This window comes from Pseudophryne corroboree, chromosome 2, assembly GCF_028390025.1.
Source record: "Pseudophryne corroboree isolate aPseCor3 chromosome 2, aPseCor3.hap2, whole genome shotgun sequence".
Lineage (NCBI taxonomy): Eukaryota > Metazoa > Chordata > Amphibia > Anura > Myobatrachidae > Pseudophryne > Pseudophryne corroboree.
In genome coordinates, this window is record NC_086445.1 from 47,217,153 (window position 1) to 47,231,388 (window position 14,236).

General features: G+C 47.2%; 1 protein-coding gene across 1 annotated transcript in view; it reads left to right on the plus strand.

Annotated features, from left to right (window-relative positions):
• Positions 1-14,236, plus strand: part of LOC134997163 (antizyme inhibitor 2-like) — a 154,155-nt gene that overhangs the window by 45,905 nt on the left and 94,014 nt on the right. The window contains exon 2 of the mRNA XM_063951254.1: positions 3,957-4,053. The gene's annotated coding sequence lies outside the window, so the exon portion shown is untranslated. The remainder of the gene's footprint in view (positions 1-3,956; positions 4,054-14,236) is intronic.

Here is a 14,236-nt window from a genome sequence, read left to right on the forward strand (position 1 = left end):
AGAAACACCCACTTCCTGTCAATCACTCTCCGATCACTTCAACGATGAAAATTCTTCGTTCGGACGTGAGTAAATCTACTAAGTTTTGTGCTAAAATACTTACCGCATGCACACTGCGTACCATGCGCATGCGCATTTTTGCCTTAATCGCTCCGTTGCGAAAATCGGCAACGAGCGAACAACTCGGAATGACCCCCTTTGTTTTGTGTTCCAGCTAACACTTTTGTAGTACACCTCCCCCTTCACTTTCCTAGTTTTCCTCCACCAGGCCCCCAGCTTGAGGGGTCATTTAGTTGCTGGTGATGACAAAGATAGGATGGGGGGGGGGGTTTGTTAACCCCTGCAGCTTGATATCCAACTGGTCAGCAAGGTCTCTCCTGGGATGCCACACTGTGACTATTATTTCCTACTCATACACGTATTGTGCAATGCTGTCAATGAAGTCAACCGCAGTGTGTAATTATTATATATATCTCTCATTTGTGTGACACTGTTGCTGTACCCCCCTTTGTGTTGATAGAAATGGATGACAAACAATTGAAAGATCAGGAACCACTTCCTACAACTAGTGCTGAAGCTGCTGCCTCTAGTCATGACATTGACAATGGAAGTCCGCCAACGTCATCGGCTAAGGCCGATGCCCAATGGCGTACAGGGCATGTAAAATCAAAGAAGCCATATTTACTGTGATAAATAAAAAATGGAAAGTTAGCTGACGAAAAACCTAAAAGTGGCAATATGCCATTCACTACACAAAGTGGCAAGGAAAGGTTAAGGCCTTGGCCTGTGTTTATGACTGGTAGTTCTGCGTCTCATAGTAATCATGTAAGCCCCACTCCCTGTAGTACAGTTAAAAAAATAAATCCTGTTAAGGCACAGGAACCAACTGTGCGTTCAGAAATATCCCCAATCCCCAAGGAGAGTCCAAGTTTGTCCGCGGTTGCGATGTACTATATAAGCCTGACCTTTCCAATATTGTATGGGAAGAGGAGGCCCCTTCCACCATTCGCATGCCCTCTGTAAGTGTTGGGAGGAGCAGCGCCTGTCAATGTGCTGACATTGAGATTGAGGATGTCACTGTAGAAGTACTCCAGGAGGAGGAGGATATTGGTGTAGCTGGCGCTTATGAGAATGTTGACCATGAGGATTTTGATGTTGGGATTGTGGTTTGTTTAAATAAGGCTCCAGTGGAGACAGTTGTTGCCTATGGTATGAAAAACAAGCCCACTGTCATGCCTGGGGAAAAGACAAAAAAAATCCACCTCTTCTGTGTTGAATTATTTCTCCCCACACCCGGACAATTACTGTGTAGCCATCTGCAGCTTTTGTAAAGCCGTTGTAAGTAGAGGTAGGGACCATAACCACCTAGGAACCTCCTCCCTGTTATGCCACTTGCAGCGCATACATCACAAGTTGTTGAAACATTCAGAAACTTCGAATAAGAACGTAACCAGTCCAGCGACAGCTAGCTTCCTTTTCTCCGTTGGATCCAAGCGCCTGCAATCCCCACAACCAACACCCTCATTGTCAATTTCCTCCTCAATTAGGATCAGAAGTAGTCCTGTATCCAATTCCTCCAGAGGATCATTGAGTACTACGCTTACTGCTGATGCTGCTGTTGCTGCTGCTAGGAGTCGATCTTCATACCAGAAGGGGACCTGGTAGACTACTTGTAGTTTAACAAAACAATTGACTGTTCAACAGTCCTTTGCAAGGAGGATGAAGTATGACAGCAGTCACACAGTTGCAAAGCAGATTACTATGGCCATAACAACTATGCTGGTGTTAGATGTGTGTCCAGTATCCACCATTAGTGCAGTTGGATTTAGACAGTTGATTGACGTACTGTGTCTCCAGTAACAAATCTCGTCTAGAGTCCACTTAACTAGACAAGCAATTTCCAGCCTGTACAAGGACATTAAAAAAAGTGTTATTAGTATCCTCAGAAATGCCATTGTACCCACTGTCCACTTAACCACGGATATGTGGACAAGTGGAAGAGGGCAACTAAGACTATGTGACTGTGACAGCCCACTGGGTAGATATATTGCCTTCCGCAGCACCAACAGCTGCGGCAGCATCTCGCAAATGCCAACTCATTAAGAGGCAGGCTATGCTGTGTATCACTGGTTTCAGTAAGAGGAACTCCGCTGACCTCTTCGAAAAATTCAGGGAAATCATTGCACAATGGCTTACCCCACTTGGACTCTCCTCAGGATTTGTGATATCTGACAATGCCACCAATATTGTGAGAGCATTACATCTGGGCCAATTCCAACATGTCCTATGTTTTGCTCACACAATTAATTTGGTGTTGCAGATTTTTTTTTTTTAAATGACAGGGGCGTGCAGGAGATGCTGTCGGTGGCCCGAAAAATTTGTGGACATTTCCGACATTCAGCAACTGCATGTCAAACACTGGAGCACCAGCAACACTCTTGAATTTGCCCTGCCATCAGCTGAAGCAAGAGGTAGTAACGAGGTGTGATTCTACCCTTTATATTCTTCAGCAGATGGAGGAGCAGCAAAAGGCCATTCAGCCTACACATCCACCTATGACATAGGGAAAGGAGTGGAAATGCACATGAGTCAAGCAGAGTGGAGAATAATTTCCGTGTTGTGCAAGGTTCTCAAACCCTTCGAAGTTGCCACATGTGAAGTTAGTTCGGACACTGCCAGGTTGAGTCAGGTCATTCCCCTCATCAGACTTTTGCAAAAGAGGCTGGAGAAAGTAAAGGAGGAGCTGAAATGGAGCGATTCAGCTAAGATCAAGCGGAACGTGACACGGCAACATCTCCTTCTTAATTTTCTCTGGCCACTGCGGCTGCGAGGAAAAAAAATAAATTTTCCTAAGAGACCCGCTGGCATGTCTACTGTCACTGCATATGATGCTGTCACCACTGAAAGAATGGTTGATGACTATTTCAGTGATAGTATCCAAATAGGCATGTCAGACAATCCGTTTCAATACTGGCAGGAAAAAGAGGTAGTTTGGAAACCCTTGCACACACTGGCTTTGTTTTACTAAAGTTGCCCAGCCTCCAGTGGGTACTCAGGAAGAATTTTTAGAACAGCCGGGAACCTTGTCAGTGATCGGAGTAGGAAGTTACTTCCCCAAAATGTGGAGAAGATGATGTTCATTCAAAAATTAATTACAAATTCCACGAGGAAGACCTTTACCAGCAATTACCTACAAAATGTAGAGAGGGACCTGTGATGGTGGATTCCAGTGGGGACTAATTAATAGTCTGTGAGGAAGAGGATTTACACACTGATGGGGGTGAGGAATCAGATGTTGATGACGACATCGTGCCTATCTACAGTACTAAAGCCAGTTTGTGCACCGCCCATTGCCAGCTTGTTTTGTGGGGGTCCAAACAAACCAATAATTTCAGCCACAAGTGACAGACTCTGTCGCTGTAATGTTTGGTTTGTTAAACTGATCATGCCCTGTTTAATATGCAACATAAGGGTGGGTTTGCATTATGTGCTCTTTTTTGGGCATAGTTTATAAAACTGTCTGCCTGTCAGTGCACTGCAGTGCCACTCCTACCTGTGCCACGTGTTTGTGCCGCTCACTTCTGTCGTTTAGTTTAGTCATCCAGCTACCTCACTGCAACCTTTTGGCAACTGGACGAAAACAATGTTGTGAGCTGTGAGGTGTTCAGAATAGACAGGAAATTAGTGGATATTAATGTTATTAAGGATAATAATACTGTAGGTACAAAAACACACACCCAAATTCTGTTATTTTAGCTGTTTTTATGATATATATTTTTTTTTTAAATAATGATCCAAAACCAAACCTAGCAAGGGCGGTTTTGGCAAAACCAATACAGATCCAAAACACAAAGGAAATACAGATCCAAAACCGCCAAAATGGCCCGGTGCACACCCCTAATAGTAAGTAACCATAAAATATCAGACTTGTAGTTACATAGTTTATTTAATTTCAGGGTGATTGAAGCCTCCCACTTAGATGGTCCCTGCGTCCCACCGTGCTACGGAGAAGCGATAGAGGTGACGCAGACCCGCCAGACTACAAGCTGTAAGGTAGGTGACAACGTTTCACCTCTGTCAATGAAGTATGATAAGGAAGGGGCGCTGGATCATGAATATGCTCTGGGCACTATGATTCCACGCTATACCTCTGCTTGCAACATCATCCACACCTATTTTTATGATTGGCAGGCTCTATCCTGAGTTTACAGTACATATTGGCGTGAGTGATTGCCTCTAGCATCACTCACGCCTGCTCTTGCGAGGCTGCTTCTTTAACCATTAGGTGTCCCAAAAACTCCAGTCACACTATAAAGATGTTGATGATGAAGAGGTGTAAGTATGTTAATATCCTTAAATAAATGATATAGCATTATAGGATGATTGCAGATAGAAGAGTAGGAGGTAAATACATGAAATCCTATCATTGCTGTTTATTTTTCCTATTATGCGCCTATTTACGCATCAGTTTTACGATGCTGTGGAATGTTTGGAAGTAGCATTCATATTGAGTGTTGCCTTCAGTTTTCTGCAGCTGTAAGGTTTGATGAATGTACTGTATGAGAACTATTACAATGGTCAATTAAATCTGTTGTGCTGCACCATTTGAGTGGAACTATGGGCACCTAGAGGCTAAGGATGTGAATGTCTGAAATAGTTTCGAAACTTTTTTTTGTTTAAAAATCTGTGCTTTGTGTTTGTCGGACATTTTCAGTGCACAAAGGAATTCTGCATGACAGAAAAGAACATACAGGTATTATTAGTCTGCATTTTTTGGGAGGGGTGGAAGGAAACTGCATTGTTTTTGTCTCATAACATTTTCAATCTCAGTTTTCAACAGCGGCAATGTGTTTATCCGATGCATTCTTCAATTATTTTTCTATATGTTGGAACAGGGGCGGTTTAACAGAGGAGCGAGACTGTGTGCAGTCTCTGTGTGGTGGGTGTCCCCCCCAGGCGAGTAGACTGTGGCACTCTGCCATGTACGGGTGCACACCCTGCACAAAAATAGATACGCCCATGTGTTGCGAAAGTATTCCACCTTTTATTTTATGATATGTTGGGAAACTATTCCTTGTCTGCAAAAAATTTCATCATTTTGTTTTTCATAACAGAAAAAAAATCTGTGAGCTGTATAAGCTTAAAGTAAAATAAACTCTATTGGGAAGGGGGGAGGGGTCTGGACTGCACGCCCTAATTCTAAACATGATAAGAGGCTTGCTACTATGCTGAGACTTGTAGTATCCCTCAGAAAAAAAGGAAAATACAGGTGCACACACTAAGCACTAAGAACAGTAGTAATCAGAATAATTGTTATAATTTCGGCAATTTAACATGGTGTAAAATTGAGATTCTTAGCATATTTTTTTGGCCAAAAATTTGGACCCACCCACCACAGCTAGCTGACCTCATTAGGTGGGTCCTTAGGTAATGTCCAGAAGAAGACCCCCCCATCCCCCCAGAGGTGTAGCTAGGTGCCATGGTGCCTGGAGCAAGGGCATGTTTTGGTGCCCCCCTCCCCTATACTGAATACTGAATTGGGGGCCTAGCCAACATGTGCATGTGGTGGCATGTTACATTTGAAAAGAAACAATATTTAAAAATCCTAAATTGGTGACAAGGGTGGTTGTTGCTATGATTCCAGCACTCTGGTCAGAGGAGATCTTATGGCAAGGACCGGAGCACTGGAACGGAATGCTGGGGAAGGGAGCAGGACAGGAAAATAGCCCCTGGCGCCCTAACTCTGTTGTCTCACCCGTGTTGTCAGAAATCCCCTGCGAGACTATGGTTTCTTGAGCCCTTGGCAGCCGCATTTGAAGGGCGGATTATGTCTGCCCAACTTCGATGCCCCCCGGTCTTAATGAGAGACAATGGAAACCCGAGACAGGGTGATTACAAGAGGCACTCTAACTAAACAACCAGGCCAGGGGCTAAGCAAACTCAAAACTATAATATGTGCGGAGAAACCGCCAAGGAAAAGGACAATCAAAATATCCACTTGTCCAATTCTCCTACCCGGCACCGCCGAGTACCAGAGAGGACTTGTGGAAGCGGAATTCTCCGCAAATGCTCCAAACACAAAATATAAAAGGTAAAGCGGCTGAGCCGCAACACACGGCAGAGCCGCAACTCACGAACACCACTGGATATAAAACGGTGATCAGTCAGGACTCCAGGGACGAGATGGTAACTCCCGAGTACAGGACTTCTGAGGACTGGAATGACCGGATACAGCAGGACTGGAAACAGACTCTCAGCAAACAAAGGCAGCATGCAGGAAGCTATTACCGGCGTCTGTGAGAAGCCCTGGGAGTGTACTTAACAGGGAGTCCTCCAATCAGCTGTTTAGTGGCTGATTGGACTAAATGCCGTGCAGCTGCCTTGCTGCACGGCCAGAGAACAGGTGAACGCATTAATCCTAAAACCCAGCAACGGGGAACGCGGTCCGCCAGAGGCGTCCCCGTTGCTAGGGTCCGTGCGGCTTCAGCGCGCCCGGCGTCTAGCGTTGCTAGGGAGCCGACGGCTGTACGTGCACGGCGTCCCTAGATGCTAGGCGCCGGGTCGCGCGGACAAGCGGACCCCGGCGCCTAACAGTACCCCCCCCTTGAGGAGGGGTCAAGGAACCCCTAAAGCCAGGTTTCCGAGGAAATTCCCAAAAAAATGCCCTCTTGAGCCTCGGGGCATGAAGATCCTTATCCAGGACCCAAGACCTTTCCTCCGGACCATAGCCTCTCCAGTGAACCAGAAAATAAAGCCGGCCCCGGGACAATTTGGAATCGAGAACCTTCTCCACCAAGAACTCCTGTTGTCCCTGTACATCCACCGGAGATCTACCCTGAGAGATCCTCCGAGGAAATTTACTGGAAGAAACGTATTGTTTCAACAGGGAACAATGAAACGTATTTCCAATCCTGAGGGATCTTGGTAAACGTAACCGAAAGTCAACTGGGTTGACTCTTTTAATAATAAGAAATGGCCCAATAAATTTGGGTCCCAATCTAGCCGAGGATTGTCGAAGCCTGATGTTACGAGTCGACAACCATACCCTATCTCCCACCTTAAAAGTGCAAGGACGTCGGAGCCTGTCAGAAAATTTCTTCTCTCGAAAGGCCGCTTTTCTGAGAGCAAGGTGCACTTTTTTCCAAATGGCTCTGAGATGGGAGGTTAAGGTTAGCGAGGAGACTAAGGAATGATGAAAAAAAGAATTAGCTCTGGGGTGAAAACCAAAAACTGAAAAGAATGGAGACTCTTTAGTGGAGGAATGACAAGAATTATTGTAAGCAAACTCCGCCAACGGAAGAAACTCGGACCAATCATTCTGGAGTTTGGCAGAATACAAGCGCAAATACTGTTTTGCTCGGTTTGCCCGTTGGATTGTGGGTGTCACAACTGAGGGCCTGAGCTGACGGGAGGCAGCCTCAGTTGTAGGGGCTGAGATGTACCGGAACCTGGGAGGTTGTATCAGACCCCTGGACATGTAAGTAACATGAATAATAACTGCCCGAAGGCGTGACCACGACAACTTGGATAAAAGTCAATGATGTTTATTATGACAACTCCGCAACACAGCAGCAGTAAAAGAAAACGTAAAAGTCAGCAAAGAATAAATACAGTTCCTGGATACTACAGGATGGCAGGAGCCACAGGGCACTGGTAGTGTGAGATAGTTCTTATGATCTTCTAGATGGAAAGTCCTTACCAGGCCCGACTGTAGCAATGGAGATAACCCAGGATTGTGCCAGCTGGTGTTCCAGGAAAAGCTGGGTTGCTGAAGAGAAAACAGCTGCTGTGGATACTGGCTGGAACCAGACTGTTGTTAGCACGGAGTGGATACTGGCTGGAACCAGTTAAATAATAAATGAACTTGGGAGCGATGAAATATGAACTGAAATGTAGAACTTGAGAGCGGAGAAATAATAATACCGGTGGAGAGTGGTAAAGTGTAGAAAGGACACCGGCCCTTTAAGGGAAGCTGTACTCTGCTGGAAGCTGAGCTGGAAGCAGGTAATGTTGTAGCTGGAAACAGATGAATCCACAATGGATTGGAGAGTCAGGCTACACCGCAGGTGGAATGCTGGTGCGGGTCTCTATGGTGGAAGTCTTGAGACAGGAGCTGGAACCTGGAAGACAATCACAGGAGAGAGACAAACAGGAACTAGGTTTGACAACCAAAGCACTGACGCCTTCCTTGCTCAGGCACAGTGTATTTATACCTGCAGCAAGGAAGGCATTGGCTAGGCAATTATGCAAATTATCAATACTGAGAACAGATTGGTGGAAATGATCAGCTGACAGAATCCAAGATGGCTGCGCCCATGCAGACACTTGGAGGGAAGTTTGGTTTGTAATCCATGTGGTAATGAAAACAGTAATGGCGGCGCCGGCCACCGGAGACAGGAGGCGCCAGGCTGACAGATGCACATCCAACCACGCGGACACAGCGGAGGCCGCGGCTGACGTAATCGCCACTCAGACACTCTGCATGCAGAAGTTCAGGGACGGCGGCGGAGGCCGCGGGAGACGCCATGCCAGGTGTAATATGGCGTTTACTGTGACAGCGTCCCAGAGTGACAGGAGAGGATACAGGAATGTACACATCAGGATAACAGATGGGATCCGGTCCTGGAGCGCTGAGCCAGCCTTAGGAGGCATCTGATGGGTAAGAAATGGCATCCAGATACCCGGATCGTGACAGCACCCCCCCCTTTAGGAGTGGCCCCAGGACACTTCTTTGGCTTTTGAGGAAACTTGGAATGGAATCTCCGGACCAAGGCAGGAGCATGGACATCAGAAGCATTGGTCCATGAACGTTCCTCAGGGCCATAACCCTTCCAGTCAATGAGATACTGAAGTTGACCGTAACGGTGACGTGAGTCCAGGATCTTGGCCACTTCATACTCAACGCCTCGTTGAGTTTGGACTTTCGGAGTTGGAGGAAGTGAGGAATGAAACCGATTCAAGATCAGCGGTTTCAACAGGGAAACATGGAATGTCCTGGGTATTTTTAAGAAGGGAGGCAACTGGAGTCTGTAAGCAACAGGATTGATGACTTGTTCAATCTTGAAAGGACCGATATAGCGAGGTGCAAACTTCATACTGGGAACTCTTAACCTCAAATTCTTCGTGGATAACCATACCCGATCACCCACCTTGAGAGCAGGAACTGCTCGACGCTTCTTATCCGCAAACTTCTTGTACCTGAACGATGCCTTGAGCAGAGCTGATCGTACGCTCTTCCAGATATTGGCAAACTGATGCAAGGTGATATCCACTGCGGGAACAGAAGTTGCTGGAAGCGGTTGGAACTCAGGAACTTTAGGGTGGAATCCAAAGTTAGTGAAGAATGGTGTTGAAGCAGATGAAGAATGATACTGGTTGTTATGACAGAACTCGGCCCAGGGAAGTAATTGAACCCAGTCATCTTGAGAGGAGGACACATAGATGCGGAGGAAGGCCTCCAAGTCCTGATTCACCCTCTCGGTTTGACCATTGGTCTGAGGATGGTAAGCCGTGGAAAACTTTAGCTTGACTTGGAGGACTTGACATAAACTTCGCCAGAATTTGGCTGTGAATTGAACTCCTCGATCTGAGATAATTTCTTCAGGAAGACCGTGGAGTCGGAAGATCTCTTGTATGAATACTTGAGCCAACTTGGAAGCTGACGGAAGACCGGTGAGAGGAATAAAGTGTGCCATCTTGGTGAACCGGTCAACTACCACCCAGATGGTATTGAACTTGTTGCACATGGGTAAGTCTGTAATGAAATCCATCGACAAGTGGGTCCATGGTCGACGGGGAACGGATAGTGGAACCAGTTGCCCCGCAGGCGACTGGCGGGATACTTTATGTTGGGCACACTTTGGGCAAGATGCAATAAACTCCAAGACGTCCTTTTTCAGAGTTGGCCACCAATAGGACCTAGAGATAAACTCCAGGGTTTTTTGGATACCTGTATGTCCGGCAAAACGGGAAGCATGGGCCCAATGCATGAGCTTCTTCCTTAGCATCGGCTTCACAAAACTTTTCCCTGATGGGGGCGTAGAGTCCATCCCTACCGTGGAGAATGCCAACGGATTTATAATAGGATGCTTGTCTGAAGACTCTGACTCATTTTCTTGCTCCCATGAGCGGGAAAGGGCATCGGCCTTGCGATTCTGAGAGCCCGGACAGAACTGGAGTTTAAAGTCGAACCTGGAAAAGAAAAGTGCCCATCTGGCCTGACGAGGGTTGAGACATTGTGCGCCCTTCAGGTATAAAAGGTTCTTGTGGTCTGTAAGTATGGTGATTGAATGAGAAGCTCCCTCCAACAGATACCTCCACTCTTCTAGAGCGAGCTTGATGGCTAGCAACTCCTGGTCGCCAATGGCATAGTTGCGCTCAGCTGGGGAGAACTTCCGGGAGAAGAAACTGCAAGGGTGTAAATGGCCATCTTTAGCCCTCTGAGATAACACCGCTCCTACTCCAACGGAGGAGGCATCCACCTCTAAGATGAAAGGAGAGTCGATGTCAGGCTGTTTCAGAACAGGCGCAGAGATGAACCTTTGTTTTAAAAGATGAAATGCTTGCATGGCTTCTTCAGACCACTTGGACGGGTTAGCACCCTTCTTAGTGAAAGCAGTAATAGGCGCCACAATGGTGGAAAAGTCTCGTATAAACTTTCGGTAATAGTTGGCGAACCCTAAGAACCTCTGGACCCCTTTGAGGGTTAAGGGTACCGGCCAATTTTGGATTGCTTGTAGTTTCTCAGGATCCATCTCTAGTCCGGAACCGGACACAATGTACCCTAGAAACGGAATGGACTTGACTTCAAAGACGCATTTTTCTAATTTGCAATAGAGATGATTGACACGGAGACGGGACAGAACCTCTTTAACCCAATAACGATGTTCCTCTAAATCGTTGGCAAAAATGAGGATATCGTCTAGATAGACCACGACATGACGGTATAGAATGTCTCTGAAGATCTCATTGACAAAATGCTGGAAGACAGCTGGAGCATTGCTCAATCCGAAGGGCATGACGAGGTACTCATAATGTCCGTCACGGGTGTTAAAGGCGGTCTTCCACTCGTCACCCTCACGGATCCGGATGAGATTGTATGCACCTCGCAAGTCCAGCTTTGTAAAGATGGTAGCTCCGCTAACTCTGTCAAAGAGCTCAGTAATCAGGGGTAAAGGATAACGGTTCTTGATGGTAATGTCGTTCAAACCTCTGTAGTCGATGCACGGCCGCAGACCACCATCTTTCTTTTTTACAAAAAAGAAGCCTGCGCCGGCTGGAGAAGAAGAAGGTCGAATGAACCCCTTTGCTAGGTTCTCTTTAATATATTCCTCCATAGAATGCGTCTCAGGCAGAGACAACGGATAAGTTCGGCCTCGAGGTGGAACCTTCCCTGGAACGAGATCAATCGGACAGTCCCATTCTCTATGAGGAGGAAGGATATCAGCAGAAGCTTTACTGAACACATCCGTGAAATCTTGATATGGAGGAGGTGGAACATCAGACGACCAGGGGGAGGAAGAACAGACAGGCAATACTTTAAACAAACATGTCTCAGCACAGGAGGAACCCCATGCCAGAATTTGCGTAGTCGTCCAATCAATTGTAGGATTGTGAAGACGGAGCCATGGAAGGCCCAGGACCACAGGATGTGTGGCTCTTGGAATCACTAAAAAAGAAATAAGTTCGGAATGAAGAACTCCCACTCTCAGACGAACTGGTAGAGTCCTTAAAGAAATGACTGCATCAAAAATTTTGCTGCCATCCACGGCAGTTAAAGAAATGGACGAAGGAAGTCTCTCGGTGGATAGGGACCACCGTTTAACATAGGCTTCGGTAATAAAGTTCCCAGCTGCTCCGGAATCAAGGAGGGCAATGACGTTCCGATAACGTTGAGCAACTTGAAGCGAGACTGGGAGATTACAATCTTGAGGAGATGGAGAGGAGATCATTACTCCTAGCCGGCCCTCTCCTTGGCGAGCTAGGATTTGGAGTTTCCCGGACGTTTGGGACAGGCATTAATGGTGTGAGACGGAGCTGCACAATAGAGACAGAGAGACTCGGAGAGACGTCTTCGGCGCTCAGCAGGAGTTAAACGGGAACGGCCAAGTTGCATGGGCTCATCTTTAGATGGTGACAGTTGACGAGGAGGAGGAGCAGAAGATTTTGGAGCAGATGATCTTCCACGCTCAGTTGCTCTCTCTCTGAAACGTAAATCAACTTTCGTGCAGAGTGAGATTAGCTCATCTAACTTAGAAGGTAAGTCTCTGGTAGCTAACTCATCTTTAATTCGCTCAGATAAGCCATGCCAGAATGCAGCATACTGGGCCTCGTCGTTCCATGCCAGTTCGGATGCCAGGATCTGGAACTGTATCAGATATTGTCCTACAGTACGTGACCCCTGGCGTAAACGGAGAATCTCGGATGAAGCTGAGGTTACCCGGCCTGGCTCGTCGAAGATGCGCCTGAATGTTGACACGAAGGCAGTGTAGGAAGATAGCAGGGTGTCGGACCTCTCCCATAACGGTGATGCCCAATCAAGGGCTGAGCCACTGAGAAGAGAAATAATGTAGGCAATTTTTGTACGGTCACTGGGAAAATTGCCAGGTTGTAGCTCAAACTGAATCTCACACTGGTTGAGAAATCCCCTGCAGAATCTTGGAGATCCGTCAAATTTTGCTGGCGTTGGAAGATGAAGACGTGGAGCAGAAATGGGTAAGGTGGGTGGGGTTATAGCTGGAGTCACTGTGGTTGACGCACCAGACGCGCCTGATCCACGGAGAGTTGTCTGAATCCCATCCAGCCGAGTAGAGAGATCCTGGAGACAGCGGATGATGTGGCCCTGTGCAGCCTCCTGATGTTCTAGTCGGGCTGCCAGTTCTTGCATCGGCCTGGCCGCTTGATCCTGGTCTCCGGCTGGATTCATTAGGTCAGTGCTTACTGTCACAACTGAGGGCCTGAGCTGACGGGAGGCAGCCTCAGTTGTAGGGGCTGAGATGTACCGGAACCTGGGAGGTTGTATCAGACCCCTGGACATGTAAGTAACATGAATAATAACTGCCCGAAGGCGTGACCACGACAACTTGGATAAAAGTCAATGATGTTTATTATGACAACTCCGCAACACAGCAGCAGTAAAAGAAAACGTAAAAGTCAGCAAAGAATAAATACAGTTCCTGGGTACTACAGGATGGCAGGAGCCACAGGGCACTGGTAGTGTGAGATAGTTCTTATGATCTTCTAGATGGAAAGTCCTTACCAGGCCCGACTGTAGCAATGGAGATAACCCAGGATTGTGCCAGCTGGTGTTCCAGGAAAAGCTGGGTTGCTGAAGAGAAAACAGCTGCTGTGGATACTGGCTGGAACCAGACTGTTGTTAGCACGGAGTGGATACTGGCTGGAACCAGTTAAATAATAAATGAACTTGGGAGCGATGAAATATGAACTGAAATGTAGAACTTGAGAGCGGAGAAATAATAATACCGGTGGAGAGTGGTAAAGTGTAGAAAGGACACCGGCCCTTTAAGGGAAGCTGTACTCTGCTGGAAGCTGAGCTGGAAGCAGGTAATGTTGTAGCTGGAAACAGATGAATCCACAATGGATTGGAGAGTCAGGCTACACCGCAGGTGGAATGCTGGTGCGGGTCTCTATGGTGGAAGTCTTGAGACAGGAGCTGGAACCTGGAAGACAATCACAGGAGAGAGACAAACAGGAACTAGGTTTGACAACCAAAGCACTGACGCCTTCCTTGCTCAGGCACAGTGTATTTATACCTGCAGCAAGGAAGGCATTGGCTAGGCAATTATGCAAATTATCAATACTGAGAACAGATTGGTGGAAATGATCAGCTGACAGAATCCAAGATGGCTGCGCCCATGCAGACACTTGGAGGGAAGTTTGGTTTGTAATCCATGTGGTAATAAAAACAGTAATGGCGGCGCCGGCCACCGGAGACAGGAGGCGCCAGGCTGACAGATGCACATCCAACCACGCGGACACAGCGGAGGCCGCGGCTGACGTAATCGCCACTCAGACACTCTGCATGCAGAAGTTCAGGGACGGCGGCGGAGGCCGCGGGAGACGCCATGCCAGGTGTAATATGGCGTTTACTGTGACAGCGTCCCAGAGTGACAGGAGAGGATACAGGAATGTACACATCAGGATAACAGATGGGATCCGGTCCTGGAGCGCTGAGCCAGCCTTAGGAGGCATCTGATGGGTAAGAAATGGCGTCCAG